Source organism: Opisthocomus hoazin, chromosome 37 (assembly GCF_030867145.1).
Source record: "Opisthocomus hoazin isolate bOpiHoa1 chromosome 37, bOpiHoa1.hap1, whole genome shotgun sequence".
NCBI lineage: Eukaryota > Metazoa > Chordata > Aves > Opisthocomiformes > Opisthocomidae > Opisthocomus > Opisthocomus hoazin.
This window is the reverse complement of record NC_134450.1, coordinates 1,543,121-1,562,409: the sequence shown is the minus strand read 5'-3', so window position 1 is coordinate 1,562,409 and position 19,289 is coordinate 1,543,121.

The window sequence follows — 19,289 nt, the reverse complement described above, 5'->3', positions numbered from 1 at the left end:
CCCCATTCTCTGTGCCTCTGTGCGAACAGTGCCATGGGCAATGAGGCTGAGCAACAGCTTTCCAGGCTAGCCCCTTCTGGCTGCCAGCTATCTGCAGACGTTCGCACTTTCGGAGCAGGGCTGCGAAAGGAGCCTGGCTGGGACACCAACTTTCCCAGCATGCGTTTGAAGTTTGAGGTGGCAAGACAAGCAAGCAGCCCCATTCTCTGTGCCTCTGTGCGAGCACTGCCATGGGCAGATGAGGCTGAGCAACAGCTTTCCAGGCTAGCCCCTTCTGCCTGCCAGCTATCTGCAGACGTTCGCACTTTCGGAGCAGGGCTGCGAAAGGAGCCTGGCAGGGACACCACCATTCCCAGCATGCGTTTGAAGTTTGAGGTGGCAAGACAAGCAAGCAGCCCCATTCTCTGTGCCTCTATGCGAACAGTGCCATGGGCAGATGAGGCTGAGCAACAGCTTTCCAGGCTAGCCACTTCTGGCTGCCAGCTATCTGCAGACATTCGCATTTCAAGAGCAGGGCTGCGAAAGGAGTCTAGCAGGGACACCATCTTTCCCAGGCTACGTTTGAAGTTTGAGGTGGCAAGACAAGCAAGCAGCCCCATTCTCTGTGCCTCTGTGCGAGCACTGCCATGGGCAGATGAGGCTGAGCAACAGCTTTCCAGGCTAGCCCCTTCTGCCTGCCAGCTATCTGCAGACGTTCGCACTTTCGGAGCAGGGCTGTGATAGGAGCCTGGCAGGGACACCACCATTCCCAGCATGCGTTTCAAGTTTCAAGTGGCAAGATAAGCAAGCAGCCCCATTCTCTGTGCCTCTATGCGAACAGTGCCATTGGCAGATGAGGCTGAGCAACAGCTTTCCAGGCTAGCCCCTTCTGCCTGCCAGCTATCTGCAGACGTTCGCACTTTCGGAGCAGGGCTGCGAAAGGAGCCTGGCTGGGACACCAACTTTCCCAGGCTACGTTTGAAGTTTGAGGTGGCAAGACAAGCAAGCAGCCCCATTCTCTGTGCCTCTGTGCGAGCACTGCCATGAGCAGATGAGGCTGAGCAACAGCTTTCCAGGCTAGCCCCTTCTGCCTGCCAGCTATCTGCAGACGTTCGCATTTTCGGAGCAGGGCTGTGATAGGAGCCTGGCAGGGACACCACCATTCCCAGCATGCGTTTGAAGTTTCAAGTGGCAAGATAAGCAAGCAGCCCCATTCTCTGTGCCTCTGTGCGAGCACTGCCATGGGCAGATGAGGCTGAGCAACAGCTTTCCAGGCTAGCCCCTTCTGGCTGCCAGCTATCTGCAGACGTTCGCACTTTCGGAGCAGGGCTGCGAAAGGAGCCTGACTGGGACACCACCATTCCCAGGCTACGTTTGAAGTTTGAGTTGGCAAGACAAGCAAGCAGCCCCATTCTCTGTGCCTCTGTGCGAGCACTGCCATGGGCAGATGAGGCTGAGCAACAGCTTTCCAGGCTAGCCCCTTCTGCCTGCCAGCTATCTGCAGACGTTCGCACTTTCGGAGCAGGGCTGTGATAGGAGCCTGGCAGGGACACCACCATTCCCAGCATGCGTTTGAAGTTTCAAGTGGCAAGATAAGCAAGCAGCCCCATTCTCTGTGCCTCTATGCGAACAGTGCCATGGGCAGATGAGGCTGAGCAACAGCTTTCCAGGCTAGCCCCTTCTGCCTGCCAGCTATCTGCAGACGTTCGCTCTTTCGGAACAGGGCTGTGATAGGAGCCTGGCACAAACACCACCATTCCCAGCATGCGTTTGAAGTTTCAAGTGGCAAGATAAGCAAGCAGCCCCATTCTCTGTGCCTCTATGCGAACAGTGCCATGGGCAGATGAGGCTGAGCAACAGCTTTCCAGGCTAGCCCCTTCTGGCTGCCAGCTATCTGCAGACGTTCGCACTTTCGGAGCAGGGCTGCGAAAGGAGCCTGGCTGGGACACAAACTTTCCCAGCATGCGTTTGAAGTTTGAGGTGGCAAGACAAGCAAGCAGCCCCATTCTCTGTGCCTCTGTGCGAGCACTGCCATGGGCAGATGAGGCTGAGCAACAGCTTTCCAGGCTAGCCCCTTCTGCCTGCCAGCTATCTGCAGACGTTCGCACTTTCGGAGCAGGGCTGCGAAAGGAGCCTGGCAGGGACACCACCATTCCCAGCATGCGTTTGAAGTTTGAGGTGGCAAGACAAGCAAGCAGCCCCATTCTCTGTGCCTCTATGCGAACAGTGCCATGGGCAGATGAGGCTGAGCAACAGCTTTCCAGGCTAGCCACTTCTGGCTGCCAGCTATCTGCAGACATTCGCATTTCAAGAGCAGGGCTGCGAAAGGAGTCTAGCAGGGACACCATCTTTCCCAGGCTACGTTTGAAGTTTGAGGTGGCAAGACAAGCAAGCAGCCCCATTCTCTGTGCCTCTGTGCGAGCACTGCCATGGGCAGATGAGGCTGAGCAACAGCTTTCCAGGCTAGCCCCTTCTGCCTGCCAGCTATCTGCAGACGTTCGCACTTTCGGAGCAGGGCTGTGATAGGAGCCTGGCAGGGACACCACCATTCCCAGCATGCGTTTGAAGTTTCAAGTGGCAAGATAAGCAAGCAGCCCCATTCTCTGTGCCTCTATGCGAACAGTGCCATTGGCAGATGAGGCTGAGCAACAGCTTTCCAGGCTAGCCCCTTCTGCCTGCCAGCTATCTGCAGACGTTCGCACTTTCGGAGCAGGGCTGCGAAAGGAGCCTGGCTGGGACACCACCATTCCCAACATGCGTTTGAAGTTTCAAGTGGCAAGATAAGCAAGCAGCCCCATTCTCTGTGCCTCTGTGCGAACAGTGCCATGGGCAATGAGGCTGAGCAACAGCTTTCCAGGCTAGCCCCTTCTGGCTGCCAGCTATCTGCAGACGTTCGCACTTTCGGAGCAGGGCTGCGAAAGGAGCCTGGCTGGGACACCAACTTTCCCAGCATGCGTTTGAAGTTTGAGGTGGCAAGACAAGCAAGCAGCCCCATTCTCTGTGCCTCTGAGCGAGCACTGCCATGGGCAGATGAGGCTGAGCAACAGCTTTCCAGGCTAGCCCCTTCTGCCTGCCAGCTATCTGCAGACGTTCGCACTTTCGGAGCAGGGCTGCGAAAGGAGCCTGGCAGGGACACCACCATTCCCAGCATGCGTTTGAAGTTTGAGGTGGCAAGACAAGCAAGCAGCCCCATTCTCTGTGCCTCTATGCGAACAGTGCCATGGGCAGATGAGGCTGAGCAACAGCTTTCCAGGCTAGCCACTTCTGGCTGCCAGCTATCTGCAGACATTCGCATTTCAAGAGCAGGGCTGCGAAAGGAGTCTAGCAGGGACACCATCTTTCCCAGGCTACGTTTGAAGTTTGAGGTGGCAAGACAAGCAAGCAGCCCCATTCTCTGTGCCTCTGTGCGAGCACTGCCATGGGCAGATGAGGCTGAGCAACAGCTTTCCAGGCTAGCCCCTTCTGGCTGCCAGCTATCTGCAGACGTTCGCACTTTCGGAGCAGGGCTGTGATAGGAGCCTGGCAGGGACACCACCATTCCCAGCATGCGTTTCAAGTTTCAAGTGGCAAGATAAGCAAGCAGCCCCATTCTCTGTGCCTCTATGCGAACAGTGCCATTGGCAGATGAGGCTGAGCAACAGCTTTCCAGGCTAGCCCCTTCTGCCTGCCAGCTATCTGCAGACGTTCGCACTTTCGGAGCAGGGCTGCGAAAGGAGCCTGGCTGGGACACCACCATTCCCAACATGCGTTTGAAGTTTCAAGTGGCAAGATAAGCAAGCAGCCCCATTCTCTGTGCCTCTGTGCGAACAGTGCCATGGGCAATGAGGCTGAGCAACAGCTTTCCAGGCTAGCCCCTTCTGGCTGCCAGCTATCTGCAGACGTTCGCACTTTCGGAGCAGGGCTGCGAAAGGAGCCTGGCTGGGACACCAACTTTCCCAGCATGCGTTTGAAGTTTGAGGTGGCAAGACAAGCAAGCAGCCCCATTCTCTGTGCCTCTGTGCGAGCACTGCCATGGGCAGATGAGGCTGAGCAACAGCTTTCCAGGCTAGCCCCTTCTGGCTGCCAGCTATCTGCAGACGTTCGCACTTTCGGAGCAGGGCTGTGATAGGAGCCTGGCAGGGACACCACCATTCCCAGCATGCGTTTCAAGTTTCAAGTGGCAAGATAAGCAAGCAGCCCCATTCTCTGTGCCTCTATGCGAACAGTGCCATTGGCAGATGAGGCTGAGCAACAGCTTTCCAGGCTAGCCCCTTCTGCCTGCCAGCTATCTGCAGACGTTCGCACTTTCGGAGCAGGGCTGCGAAAGGAGCCTGGCTGGGACACCACCATTCCCAACATGCGTTTGAAGTTTCAAGTGGCAAGATAAGCAAGCAGCCCCATTCTCTGTGCCTCTATGCGAACAGTGCCATGGGCAATGAGGCTGAGCAACAGCTTTCCAGGCTAGCCCCTTCTGGCTGCCAGCTATCTGCAGACGTTCGCACTTTCGGAGCAGGGCTGCGAAAGGAGCCTGGCTGGGACACCAACTTTCCCAGCATGCGTTTGAAGTTTGAGGTGGCAAGACAAGCAAGCAGCCCCATTCTCTGTGCCTCTGTGCGAGCACTGCCATGGGCAGATGAGGCTGAGCAACAGCTTTCCAGGCTAGCCCCTTCTGCCTGCCAGCTATCTGCAGACGTTCGCACTTTCGGAGCAGGGCTGCGAAAGGAGCCTGGCAGGGACACCACCATTCCCAGCATGCGTTTGAAGTTTCAAGTGGCAGGATAAGCAAGCAGCCCCATTCTCTGTGCCTCTATGCGAACAGTGCCATGGGCAGATGAGGCTGAGCAACAGCTTTCCAGGCTAGCCCCTTCTGGCTGCCAGCTATCTGCAGACGTTCGCACTTTGGGAGCAGGGCTGTGATAGGAGCCTGGCAGGGACACCACCATTCCCAGCATGCGTTTGAAGTTTCAAGCGGCAAGATAAGCAAGCAGCCCCATTCTCTGTGCCTCTATGCGAACAGTGCCATGGGCAGATGAGGCTGAGCAACAGCTTTCCAGGCTAGCCCCTTCTGCCTGCCAGCTATCTGCAGACGTTCGCACTTTCGGAGCAGGGCTGCGAAAGGAGCCTGGCAGGGACACCACCATTCCCAGCATGCGTTTGAAGTTTCAAGTGGCAAGATAAGCAAGCAGCCCCATTCTCTGTGCCTCTATGCGAACAGTGCCATGGGCAGATGAGGCTGAGCAACAGCTTTCCAGGCTAGCCCCTTCTGCCTGCCAGCTATCTGCAGACGTTCGCACTTTCAGAGCAGGGCTGCGAAAGGAGCCTGGCAGGGACACCACCATTCCCAGCATGCGTTTGAAGTTTCAAGTGGCAGGATAAGCAAGCAGCCCCATTCTCTGTGCCTCTGTGCGAGCACTGCCATGGGCAGATGAGGCTGAGCAACAGCTTTCCAGGCTAGCCCCTTCTGCCTGCCAGCTATCTGCAGACGTTCGCACTTTCGGAGCAGGGCTGTGATAGGAGCCTGGCAGGGACACCACCATTCCCAGCATGCGTTTGAAGTTTCAAGTGGCAAGATAAGCAAGCAGCCCCATTCTCTGTGCCTCTATGCGAACAGTGCCATGGGCAGATGAGGCTGAGCAACAGCTTTCCAGGCTAGCCCCTTCTGCCTGCCAGCTATCTGCAGACGTTCGCACTTTCGGAGCAGGGCTGCGAAAGGAGCCTGGCTGGGACACCAACTTTCCCAGGCTACGTTTGAAGTTTGAGGTGGCAAGACAAGCAAGCAGCCCCATTCTCTGTGCCTCTGTGCGAGCACTGCCATGGGCAGATGAGGCTGAGCAACAGCTTTCCAGGCTAGCACCTTCTGGCTGCCAGCTATCTGCAGACGTTCGCACTTTCGGAGCAGGGCTGCGAAAGGAGCCTGGCTGGGACAACAACTTTCCCAGGCTACGTTTGAAGTTTGAGGTGGCAAGACAAGCAAGCAGCCCCATTCTCTGTGCCTCTGTGCGAGCACTGCCATGAGCAGATGAGGCTGAGCAACAGCTTTCCAGGCTAGCCCCTTCTGCCTGCCAGCTATCTGCAGACGTTCGCATTTTCGGAGCAGGGCTGTGATAGGAGCCTGGCTGGGACACCACCATTCCCAGCATGCGTTTGAAGTTTCAAGTGGCAAGATAAGCAAGCAGCCCCATTCTCTGTGCCTCTGTGCGAGCACTGCCATGGGCAGATGAGGCTGAGCAACAGCTTTCCAGGCTAGCCCCTTCTGGCTGCCAGCTATCTGCAGATGTTCGCACTTTCGGAGCAGGGCTGTGATAGGAGCCTGGCAGGGACACCACCATTCCCAGCATGCGTTTGAAGTTTGAGGTGGCAAGACAAGCAAGCAGCCCCATTCTCTGTGCCTCTGTGCGAGCACTGCCATGGGCAGATGAGGCTGAGCAACAGCTTTCCAGGCTAGCCCCTTCTGCCTGCCAGCTATCTGCAGACGTTCGCACTTTCGGAGCAGGGCTGTGATAGGAGCCTGGCAGGGACACCACCATTCCCAGCATGCGTTTGAAGTTTCAAGTGGCAAGATAAGCAAGCAGCCCCATTCTCTGTGCCTCTATGCGAACAGTGCCATGGGCAGATGAGGCTGAGCAACAGCTTTCCAGGCTAGCCCCTTCTGGCTGCCAGCTATCTGCAGACGTTCGCTCTTTCGGAACAGGGCTGTGATAGGAGCCTGGCACAAACACCACCATTCCCAGCATGCGTTTGAAGTTTGAGGTGGCAAGACAAGCAAGCAGCCCCATTCTCTGTGCCTCTATGCGAACAGTGCCATGGGCAGATGAGGCTGAGCAACAGCTTTCCAGGCTAGCCACTTCTGGCTGCCAGCTATCTGCAGACATTCGCATTTCAAGAGCAGGGCTGCGAAAGGAGTCTAGCAGGGACACCATCTTTCCCAGGCTACGTTTGAAGTTTGAGGTGGCAAGACAAGCAAGCAGCCCCATTCTCTGTGCCTCTGTGCGAGCACTGCCATGGGCAGATGAGGCTGAGCAACAGCTTTCCAGGCTAGCCCCTTCTGGCTGCCAGCTATCTGCAGACGTTCGCACTTTCGGAGCAGGGCTGTGATAGGAGCCTGGCAGGGACACCACCATTCCCAGCATGCGTTTCAAGTTTCAAGTGGCAAGATAAGCAAGCAGCCCCATTCTCTGTGCCTCTATGCGAACAGTGCCATTGGCAGATGAGGCTGAGCAACAGCTTTCCAGGCTAGCCCCTTCTGCCTGCCAGCTATCTGCAGACGTTCGCACTTTCGGAGCAGGGCTGCGAAAGGAGCCTGGCTGGGACACCACCATTCCCAACATGCGTTTGAAGTTTCAAGTGGCAAGATAAGCAAGCAGCCCCATTCTCTGTGCCTCTGTGCGAACAGTGCCATGGGCAATGAGGCTGAGCAACAGCTTTCCAGGCTAGCCCCTTCTGGCTGCCAGCTATCTGCAGACGTTCGCACTTTCGGAGCAGGGCTGCGAAAGGAGCCTGGCTGGGACACCAACTTTCCCAGCATGCGTTTGAAGTTTGAGGTGGCAAGACAAGCAAGCAGCCCCATTCTCTGTGCCTCTGTGCGAGCACTGCCATGGGCAGATGAGGCTGAGCAACAGCTTTCCAGGCTAGCCCCTTCTGGCTGCCAGCTATCTGCAGACGTTCGCACTTTCGGAGCAGGGCTGTGATAGGAGCCTGGCAGGGACACCACCATTCCCAGCATGCGTTTCAAGTTTCAAGTGGCAAGATAAGCAAGCAGCCCCATTCTCTGTGCCTCTATGCGAACAGTGCCATTGGCAGATGAGGCTGAGCAACAGCTTTCCAGGCTAGCCCCTTCTGCCTGCCAGCTATCTGCAGACGTTCGCACTTTCGGAGCAGGGCTGCGAAAGGAGCCTGGCTGGGACACCACCATTCCCAACATGCGTTTGAAGTTTCAAGTGGCAAGATAAGCAAGCAGCCCCATTCTCTGTGCCTCTGTGCGAACAGTGCCATGGGCAATGAGGCTGAGCAACAGCTTTCCAGGCTAGCCCCTTCTGGCTGCCAGCTATCTGCAGACGTTCGCACTTTCGGAGCAGGGCTGCGAAAGGAGCCTGGCTGGGACACCAACTTTCCCAGCATGCGTTTGAAGTTTGAGGTGGCAAGACAAGCAAGCAGCCCCATTCTCTGTGCCTCTGTGCGAGCACTGCCATGGGCAGATGAGGCTGAGCAACAGCTTTCCAGGCTAGCCCCTTCTGCCTGCCAGCTATCTGCAGACGTTCGCACTTTCGGAGCAGGGCTGCGAAAGGAGCCTGGCAGGGACACCACCATTCCCAGCATGCGTTTGAAGTTTCAAGTGGCAGGATAAGCAAGCAGCCCCATTCTCTGTGCCTCTATGCGAACAGTGCCATGGGCAGATGAGGCTGAGCAACAGCTTTCCAGGCTAGCCCCTTCTGGCTGCCAGCTATCTGCAGACGTTCGCACTTTGGGAGCAGGGCTGTGATAGGAGCCTGGCAGGGACACCACCATTCCCAGCATGCGTTTGAAGTTTCAAGCGGCAAGATAAGCAAGCAGCCCCATTCTCTGTGCCTCTATGCGAACAGTGCCATGGGCAGATGAGGCTGAGCAACAGCTTTCCAGGCTAGCCCCTTCTGCCTGCCAGCTATCTGCAGACGTTCGCACTTTCGGAGCAGGGCTGCGAAAGGAGCCTGGCAGGGACACCACCATTCCCAGCATGCGTTTGAAGTTTCAAGTGGCAAGATAAGCAAGCAGCCCCATTCTCTGTGCCTCTATGCGAACAGTGCCATGGGCAGATGAGGCTGAGCAACAGCTTTCCAGGCTAGCCCCTTCTGCCTGCCAGCTATCTGCAGACGTTCGCACTTTCAGAGCAGGGCTGCGAAAGGAGCCTGGCAGGGACACCACCATTCCCAGCATGCGTTTGAAGTTTCAAGTGGCAGGATAAGCAAGCAGCCCCATTCTCTGTGCCTCTGTGCGAGCACTGCCATGGGCAGATGAGGCTGAGCAACAGCTTTCCAGGCTAGCCCCTTCTGGCTGCCAGCTATCTGCAGACGTTCGCACTTTCGGAGCAGGGCTGTGATAGGAGCCTGGCAGGGACACCACCATTCCCAGCATGCGTTTGAAGTTTCAAGTGGCAAGATAAGCAAGCAGCCCCATTCTCTGTGCCTCTATGCGAACAGTGCCATGGGCAGATGAGGCTGAGCAACAGCTTTCCAGGCTAGCCCCTTCTGCCTGCCAGCTATCTGCAGACGTTCGCACTTTCGGAGCAGGGCTGCGAAAGGAGCCTGGCTGGGACACCAACTTTCCCAGGCTACGTTTGAAGTTTGAGGTGGCAAGACAAGCAAGCAGCCCCATTCTCTGTGCCTCTGTGCGAGCACTGCCATGGGCAGATGAGGCTGAGCAACAGCTTTCCAGGCTAGCACCTTCTGGCTGCCAGCTATCTGCAGACGTTCGCACTTTCGGAGCAGGGCTGCGAAAGGAGCCTGGCTGGGACAACAACTTTCCCAGGCTACGTTTGAAGTTTGAGGTGGCAAGACAAGCAAGCAGCCCCATTCTCTGTGCCTCTGTGCGAGCACTGCCATGAGCAGATGAGGCTGAGCAACAGCTTTCCAGGCTAGCCCCTTCTGCCTGCCAGCTATCTGCAGACGTTCGCATTTTCGGAGCAGGGCTGTGATAGGAGCCTGGCTGGGACACCACCATTCCCAGCATGCGTTTGAAGTTTCAAGTGGCAAGATAAGCAAGCAGCCCCATTCTCTGTGCCTCTGTGCGAGCACTGCCATGGGCAGATGAGGCTGAGCAACAGCTTTCCAGGCTAGCCCCTTCTGGCTGCCAGCTATCTGCAGATGTTCGCACTTTCGGAGCAGGGCTGTGATAGGAGCCTGGCAGGGACACCACCATTCCCAGCATGCGTTTGAAGTTTGAGGTGGCAAGACAAGCAAGCAGCCCCATTCTCTGTGCCTCTGTGCGAGCACTGCCATGGGCAGATGAGGCTGAGCAACAGCTTTCCAGGCTAGCCCCTTCTGCCTGCCAGCTATCTGCAGACGTTCGCACTTTCGGAGCAGGGCTGTGATAGGAGCCTGGCAGGGACACCACCATTCCCAGCATGCGTTTGAAGTTTCAAGTGGCAAGATAAGCAAGCAGCCCCATTCTCTGTGCCTCTATGCGAACAGTGCCATGGGCAGATGAGGCTGAGCAACAGCTTTCCAGGCTAGCCCCTTCTGGCTGCCAGCTATCTGCAGACGTTCGCTCTTTCGGAACAGGGCTGTGATAGGAGCCTGGCACAAACACCACCATTCCCAGCATGCGTTTGAAGTTTGAGGTGGCAAGACAAGCAAGCAGCCCCATTCTCTGTGCCTCTATGCGAACAGTGCCATGGGCAGATGAGGCTGAGCAACAGCTTTCCAGGCTAGCCACTTCTGGCTGCCAGCTATCTGCAGACATTCGCATTTCAAGAGCAGGGCTGCGAAAGGAGTCTAGCAGGGACACCATCTTTCCCAGGCTACGTTTGAAGTTTGAGGTGGCAAGACAAGCAAGCAGCCCCATTCTCTGTGCCTCTGTGCGAGCACTGCCATGGGCAGATGAGGCTGAGCAACAGCTTTCCAGGCTAGCCCCTTGTGGCTGCCAGCTATCTGCAGACGTTCGCACTTTCGGAGCAGGGCTGTGATAGGAGCCTGGCAGGGACACCACCATTCCCAGCATGCGTTTCAAGTTTCAAGTGGCAAGATAAGCAAGCAGCCCCATTCTCTGTGCCTCTATGCGAACAGTGCCATTGGCAGATGAGGCTGAGCAACAGCTTTCCAGGCTAGCCCCTTCTGCCTGCCAGCTATCTGCAGACGTTCGCACTTTCGGAGCAGGGCTGCGAAAGGAGCCTGGCTGGGACACCACCATTCCCAACATGCGTTTGAAGTTTCAAGTGGCAAGATAAGCAAGCAGCCCCATTCTCTGTGCCTCTGTGCGAACAGTGCCATGGGCAATGAGGCTGAGCAACAGCTTTCCAGGCTAGCCCCTTCTGGCTGCCAGCTATCTGCAGACGTTCGCACTTTCGGAGCAGGGCTGCGAAAGGAGCCTGGCTGGGACACCAACTTTCCCAGCATGCGTTTGAAGTTTGAGGTGGCAAGACAAGCAAGCAGCCCCATTCTCTGTGCCTCTGTGCGAGCACTGCCATGGGCAGATGAGGCTGAGCAACAGCTTTCCAGGCTAGCCCCTTCTGCCTGCCAGCTATCTGCACACGTTCGCACTTTCGGAGCAGGGCTGCGAAAGGAGCCTGGCAGGGACACCACCATTCCCAGCATGCGTTTGAAGTTTGAGGTGGCAAGACAAGCAAGCAGCCCCATTCTCTGTGCCTCTATGCGAACAGTGCCATGGGCAGATGAGGCTGAGCAACAGCTTTCCAGGCTAGCCACTTCTGGCTGCCAGCTATCTGCAGACATTCGCATTTCAAGAGCAGGGCTGCGAAAGAAGTCTAGCAGGGACACCATCTTTCCCAGGCTACGTTTGAAGTTTGAGGTGGCAAGACAAGCAAGCAGCCCCATTCTCTGTGCCTCTGTGCGAGCACTGCCATGGGCAGATGAGGCTGAGCAACAGCTTTCCAGGCTAGCCCCTTCTGGCTGCCAGCTATCTGCAGACGTTCGCACTTTCGGAGCAGGGCTGTGATAGGAGCCTGGCAGGGACACCACCATTCCCAGCATGCGTTTCAAGTTTCAAGTGGCAAGATAAGCAAGCAGCCCCATTCTCTGTGCCTCTATGCGAACAGTGCCATTGGCAGATGAGGCTGAGCAACAGCTTTCCAGGCTAGCCCCTTCTGCCTGCCAGCTATCTGCAGACGTTCGCACTTTCGGAGCAGGGCTGCGAAAGGAGCCTGGCTGGGACACCACCATTCCCAACATGCGTTTGAAGTTTCAAGTGGCAAGATAAGCAAGCAGCCCCATTCTCTGTGCCTCTGTGCGAACAGTGCCATGGGCAATGAGGCTGAGCAACAGCTTTCCAGGCTAGCCCCTTCTGGCTGCCAGCTATCTGCAGACGTTCGCACTTTCGGAGCAGGGCTGCGAAAGGAGCCTGGCTGGGACACCAACTTTCCCAGCATGCGTTTGAAGTTTGAGGTGGCAAGACAAGCAAGCAGCCCCATTCTCTGTGCCTCTGTGCGAGCAGTGCCATGGGCAGATGAGGCTGAGCAACAGCTTTCCAGGCTAGCCCCTTCTGCCTGCCAGCTATCTGCAGACGTTCGCACTTTCGGAGCAGGGCTGCGAAAGGAGCCTGGCAGGGACACAACCATTCCCAGCATGCATTTGAAGTTTCAAGTGGCAGGATAAGCAAGCAGCCCCATTCTCTGTGCCTCTATGCGAACAGTGCCATGGGCAGATGAGGCTGAGCAACAGCTTTCCAGGCTAGCCCCTTCTGGCTGCCAGCTATCTGCAGACGTTCGCACTTTGGGAGCAGGGCTGTGATAGGAGCCTGGCAGGGACACCACCATTCCCAGCATGCGTTTGAAGTTTCAAGCGGCAAGATAAGCAAGCAGCCCCATTCTCTGTGCCTCTATGCGAACAGTGCCATGGGCAGATGAGGCTGAGCAACAGCTTTCCAGGCTAGCCCCTTCTGCCTGCCAGCTATCTGCAGACGTTCGCACTTTCGGAGCAGGGCTGCGAAAGGGGCCTGGCAGGGACACCACCATTCCCAGCATGCGTTTGAAGTTTCAAGTGGCAAGATAAGCAAGCAGCCCCATTCTCTGTGCCTCTATGCGAACAGTGCCATGGGCAGATGAGGCTGAGCAACAGCTTTCCAGGCTAGCCCCTTCTGCCTGCCAGCTATCTGCAGACGTTCGCACTTTCAGAGCAGGGCTGCGAAAGGAGCCTGGCAGGGACACCACCATTCCCAGCATGCGTTTGAAGTTTCAAGTGGCAGGATAAGCAAGCAGCCCCATTCTCTGTGCCTCTGTGCGAGCACTGCCATGGGCAGATGAGGCTGAGCAACAGCTTTCCAGGCTAGCCCCTTCTGGCTGCCAGCTATCTGCAGACGTTCGCACTTTCGGAGCAGGGCTGTGATAGGAGCCTGGCTGGGACACCACCATTCCCAGCATGCGTTTGAAGTTTCAAGTGGCAAGACAAGCAAGCAGCCCCATTCTCGGTGCCTCTGTGCGAGCACTGCCATGAGCAGATGAGGCTGAGCAACAGCTTTCCAGGCTAGCCCCTTCTGCCTGCCAGCTATCTGCAGACGTTCGCATTTTCGGAGCAGGGCTGTGATAGGAGCCTGGCAGGGACACCACCATTCCCAGCATGCGTTTGAAGTTTCAAGTGGCAAGATAAGCAAGCAGCCCCATTCTCTGTGCCTCTGTGCGAGCACTGCCATGGGCAGATGAGGCTGAGCAACAGCTTTCCAGGCTAGCCCCTTCTGGCTGCCAGCTATCTGCAGACGTTCGCACTTTCGGAGCAGGGCTGCGAAAGGAGCCTGGCTGGGTCACCACCATTCCCAGGCTACGTTTGAAGTTTGAGGTGGCAAGACAAGCAAGCAGCCCCATTCTCTGTGCCTCTGTGCGAGCACTGCCATGGGCAGATGAGGCTGAGCAACAGCTTTCCAGGCTAGCCCCTTCTGCCTGCCAGCTATCTGCAGACGTTCGCACTTTCGGAGCAGGGCTGCGAAAGGGGCCTGGCAGGGACACCACCATTCCCAGCATGCGTTTGAAGTTTCAAGTGGCAAGATAAGCAAGCAGCCCCATTCTCTGTGCCTCTATGCGAACAGTGCCATGGGCAGATGAGGCTGAGCAACAGCTTTCCAGGCTAGCCCCTTCTGCCTGCCAGCTATCTGCAGACGTTCGCACTTTCGGAGCAGTTCTGAGAAAGGAGCCTGGCTGGGACACCAACTTTCCTAGGCTACGTTTGAAGTTTGAGGTGGCAAGACAAGCAAGCAGCCCCATTCTCTGTGCCTCTGTGCGAGCACTGCCATGGGCAGATGAGGCTGAGCAACAGCTTTCCAGGCTAGCACCTTCTGGCTGCCAGCTATCTGCAGACGTTCGCACTTTCGGAGCAGGGCTGCGAAAGGAGCCTGGCTGGGACACCAACTTTCCCAGGCTACGTTTGAAGTTTGAGGTGGCAAGACAAGCAAGCAGCCCCATTCTCTGTGCCTCTGTGCGAGCACTGCCATGAGCAGATGAGGCTGAGCAACAGCTTTCCAGGCTAGCCCCTTCTGCCTGCCAGCTATCTGCAGACGTTCGCATTTTCGGAGCAGGGCTGTGATAGGAGCCTGGCAGGGACACCACCATTCCCAGCATGCGTTTGAAGTTTCAAGTGGCAAGATAAGCAAGCAGCCCCATTCTCTGTGCCTCTGTGCGAGCACTGCCATGGGCAGATGAGGCTGAGCAACAGCTTTCCAGGCTAGCCCCTTCTGGCTGCCAGCTATCTGCAGACGTTCGCACTTTCGGAGCAGGGCTGCGAAAGGAGCCTGGCTGGGACACCAACTTTCCCAGCATGCGTTTGAAGTTTGAGGTGGCAAGACAAGCAAGCAGCCCCATTCTCTGTGCCTCTGTGCGAGCACTGCCATGGGCAGATGAGGCTGAGCAACAGCTTTCCAGGCTAGCCCCTTCTGCCTGCCAGCTATCTGCAGACGTTCGCACTTTCGGAGCAGGGCTGTGATAGGAGCCTGGCAGGGACACCACCATTCCCAGCATGCGTTTGAAGTTTCAAGTGGCAAGATAAGCAAGCAGCCCCATTCTCTGTGCCTCTATGCGAACAGTGCCATGGGCAGATGAGGCTGAGCAACAGCTTTCCAGGCTAGCCCCTTCTGCCTGCCAGCTATCTGCAGACGTTCGCACTTTCGGAGCAGGGCTGCGAAAGGAGCCTGGCTGGGACACCAACTTTCCCAGGCTATGTTTGAAGTTTGAGGTGGCAAGACAAGCAAGCAGCCCCATTCTCTGTGCCTCTGTGCGAGCACTGCCATGGGCAGATGAGGCTGAGCAACAGCTTTCCAGGCTAGCCCCTTCTGGCTGCCAGCTATCTGCAGACGTTCGCACTTTCGGAGCAGGGCTGCGAAAGGAGCCTGGCTGGGACACCACCATTCCCAGGCTACGTTTGAAGTTTGAGGTGGCAAGACAAGCAAGCAGCCCCATTCTCTGTGCCTCTGTGCGAGCAGTGCCATGGGCAGATGAGGCTGAGCAACAGCTTTCCAGGCTAGCCCCTTCTGCCTGCCACCTATCTGCAGACGTTCGCACTTTCGGAGCAGGGCTGTGATAGGAGCCTGGCAGGGACACCACCATTCCCAGCATGCGTTTGAAGTTTCAAGTGGCAAGATAAGCAAGCAGCCCCATTCTCTGTGCCTCTATGCGAACAGTGCCATGGGCAGATGAGGCTGAGCAACAGCTTTCCAGGCTAGCCCCTTCTGCCTGCCAGCTATCTGCAGACGTTCGCACTTTCGGAGCAGGGCTGAGAAAGGAGCCTGGCTGGGACACCAACTTTCCCAGGCTACGTTTGAAGTTTGAGGTGGCAAGACAAGCAAGCAGCCCCATTCTCTGTGCCTCTGTGCGAGCACTGCCATGGGCAGATGAGGCTGAGCAACAGCTTTGCAGGCTAGCCCCTTCTGCCTGCCAGCTATCTGCAGACGTTCGCACTTTCGGAGCAGGGCTGCGAAAGGAGCCTGGCTGGGACACCGACTTTCCCAGGCTACGTTTGAAGTTTGAGGTGGCAAGACAAGCAAGCAGCCCCATTCTCTGTGCCTCTGTGCGAGCACTGCCATGAGCAGATGAGGCTGAGCAACAGCTTTCCAGGCTAGCCCCTTCTGGCTGCCAGCTATCTGCACACGTTCGCATTCTCGGAGCAGGGCTGTGATAGGAGCCTGGCAGGGACACCACCATTCCCAGCATGCGTTTGAAGTTTCAAGTGGCAAGATAAGCAAGCAGCCCCATTCTCTGTGCCTCTGTGCGAGCACTGCCATGGGCAGATGAGGCTGAGCAACAGCTTTCCAGGCTAGCCCCTTCTGGCTGCCAGCTATCTGCAGACGTTCGCACTTTCGGAGCAGGGCTGCGAAAGGAGCCTGGCTGGGACACCACCATTCCCAGGCTACTTTTGAAGTTTGAGGTGGCAAGACAAGCAAGCAGCCCCATTCTCTGTGCCTCTGTGCGAGCACTGCCATGGGCAGATGAGGCTGAGCAACAGCTTTCCAGGCTAGCCCCTTCTGCCTGCCAACTATCTGCAGACGTTCGCACTTTCGGAGCAGGGCTGTGATAGGAGCCTGGCAGGGACACCACCATTCCCAGCATGCGTTTGAAGTTTCAAGTGGCAAGATAAGCAAGCAGCCCCATTCTCTGTGCCTCTATGCGAACAGTGCCATGGGCAGATGAGGCTGAGCAACAGCTTTCCAGGCTAGCCCCTTCTGGCTGCCAGCTATCTGCAGACGTTCGCACTTTCGGAGCAGGGCTGTGATAGGAGCCTGGCAGGGACACCACCATTCCCAGCATGCGTTTGAAGTTTCAAGTGGCAGGATAAGCAAGCAGCCCCATTCTCTGTGCCTCTGTGCGAACAGTGCCATGGGCAGATGAGGCTGAGCAACAGCTTTCCAGGCTAGCCCCTTCTGCCTGCCAGCTATCTGCAGACGTTCGCACTTTCGGAGCAGGGCTGTGATAGGAGCCTGGCACGGACACCATCATTCCCAGCATGCGTTTGAAGTTTCAAGTGGCAAGATAAGCAAGCAGCCCCATTCTCTGTGCCTCTGTGCGAGCAGTGCCATGGGCAGATGAGGCTGAGCAACAGCTTTCCAGGCTAGCCCCTTCTGGCTGCCAGCTATCTGCACATGTTCGCACTTTCGGAGCAGGGCTGCGAAAGGATCCTGGCTGGGACACCACCATTCCCAGGCTACGTTTGAAGTTTGAGGTGGCAAGACAAGCAAGCAGCCCCATTCTCTGTGCCTCTGTGCGAGCACTGCCATGGGCAGATGAGGCTGAGCAACAGCTTTCCAGGCTAGCCCCTTCTGCCTGCCAGCTATCTGCAGACGTTCGCACTTTCGGAGCAGGGCTGCGAAAGGAGCCTGGCTGGGACACCACCATTCCCAGGCTACGTTTGAAGTTTGAGGTGGCAAGACAAGCAAGCAGCCCCATTCTCTGTGCCTCTGTGCGAGCACTGCCATGGGCAGATGAGGCTGAGCAACAGCTTTCCAGGCTAGCCCCTTCTGCCTGCCAGCTATCTGCAGACGTTCGCACTTTCGGAGCAGGGCTGTGATAGGAGCCTGGCAGGGACACCACCATTCCCAGCATGCGTTTGAAGTTTCAAGTGGCAAGATAAGCAAGCAGCCCCATTCTCTGTGCCTCTATGCGAACAGTGCCATGGGCAGATGAGGCTGAGCAACAGCTTTCCAGGCTAGCCCCTTCTGCCTGCCAGCTATCTGCAGACGTTCGCACTTTCGGAGCAGGGCTGCGAAAGGAGCCTGGCTGGGACACCAACTTTCCCAGGCTATGTTTGAAGTTTGAGGTGGCAAGACAAGCAAGCAGCCCCATTCTCTGTGCCTCTGTGCGAGCACTGCCATGGGCAGATGAGGCTGAGCAACAGCTTTCCAGGCTAGCCCCTTCTGCCTGCCAGCTATCTGCAGACGTTCGCACTTTCGGAGCAGGGCTGCGAAAGGAGCCTGGCTGGGACACCACCATTCCCAGGCTACGTTTGAAGTTTGAGGTGGCAAGACAAGCAAGCAGCCCCATTCTCTGTGCCTCTGTGCGAGCACTGCCATGGGCAGATGAGGCTGAGCAACAGCTTTCCAGGCTAGCCCCTTCTGCCTGCCAGCTATCTGCAGACGTTCGCACTTTCGGAGCAGGGCTGTGATAGGAGCCTGGCAGGGACACCACCATTCCCAGCATGCGTTTGAAGTTTCAAGTGGCAAGATAAGCAAGCAGCCCCATTCTCTGTGCCTCTATGCGAACAGTGCCATGGGCAGATGAGGCTGAGCAACAGCTTTCCAGGCTAGCCCCTTCTGCCTGCCAGCTATCTGCAGACGTTCGCACTTTCGGAGCAGGGCTGTGATAGGAGCCTGGCAGGGACACCACCATTCCCAGCATGCGTTTGAAGTTTCAAGTGGCAAGATAAGCAAGCAGCCCCATTCTCTGTGCCTCTATGCGAACAGTGCCATGGGCAGATGAGGCTGAGCAACAGCTTTCCAGGCTAGCCCCTTCTGCCTGCCAGCTATCTGCAGACGTTCGCACTTTCGGAGCAGGGCTGCGAAAGGAGCCTGGCTGGGACACCAACTTTCCCAGGCTACGTTTGAAGTTTGAGGTGGCAAGACAAGCAAGCAGCCCCATTCTCTGTGCCTCTGTGCGAGCAGTGCCATGGGCAGATGAGGCTGAGCAACAGCTTTGCAGGCTAGCCCCTTCTGCCTGCCAGCTATCTGCAGACGTTCGCACTTTCGGAGCAGGGCTGCGAAAGGAGCCTGGCTGGGACACCAACTTTCCCAGGCTACGTTTGAAGTTTGAGGTGGCAAGACAAGCAAGCAGCCCCATTCTCTGTGCCTCTGTGCGAGCACTGCCATGAGCAGATGAGGCTGAGAAACAGCTTTCCAGGCTAGCCCCTTCTGGCTGCCAGCTATCTGCAGACGTTCGCATTCTCGGAGCAGGGCTGTGATAGGAGCCTGGCAGGGACACCACCATTCCCAGCATGCGTTTGAAGTTTCAAGTGGCAAGATAAGCAAGCAGCCCCATTCTCTGTGCCTCTGTGCGAGCACTGCCATGGGCAGATGAGGCTGAGCAACAGCTTTCCAGGCTAGCCCCTTCTGGCTGCCAGCTATCTGCAGACGTTCGCACTTTCGGAGCAGGGCTGCGAAAGGAGCCTGGCTGGGACACCACCATTCCCAGGCTACTTTTGAAGTTTGAGGTGGCAAGACAAGCAAGCAGCCCCATTCTCTGTGCCTCTGTGCGAGCACTGCCATGGGCAGATGAGGCTGAGCAACAGCTTTCCAGGCTAGCCCCTTCTGCCTGCCAGCTATCTGCAGACGTTCGCACTTTCGGAGCAGGGCTGTGATAGGAGCCTGGCAGGGACACCACCATTCCCAGCATGCGTTTGAAGTTTCAAGTGGCAAGATAAGCAAGCAGCCCCATTCTCTGTGCCTCTATGCGAACAGTGCCATGGGCAGATGAGGCTGAGCAACAGCTTTCCAGGCTAGCCCCTTCTGCCTGCCAGCTATCTGCAGACGTTCGCACTTTCAGAGCAGGGCTGTGATAGGAGCCTGGCAGGGACACCACCATTCCCAGCATGCGTTTGAAGTTTCAAGTGGCAGGATAAGCAAGCAGCCCCATTCTCTGTGCCTCTGTGCGAACAGTGCCATGGGCAGATGAGGCTGAGCAACAGCTTTCCAGGCTAGCCCCTTCTGCCTGCCAGCTA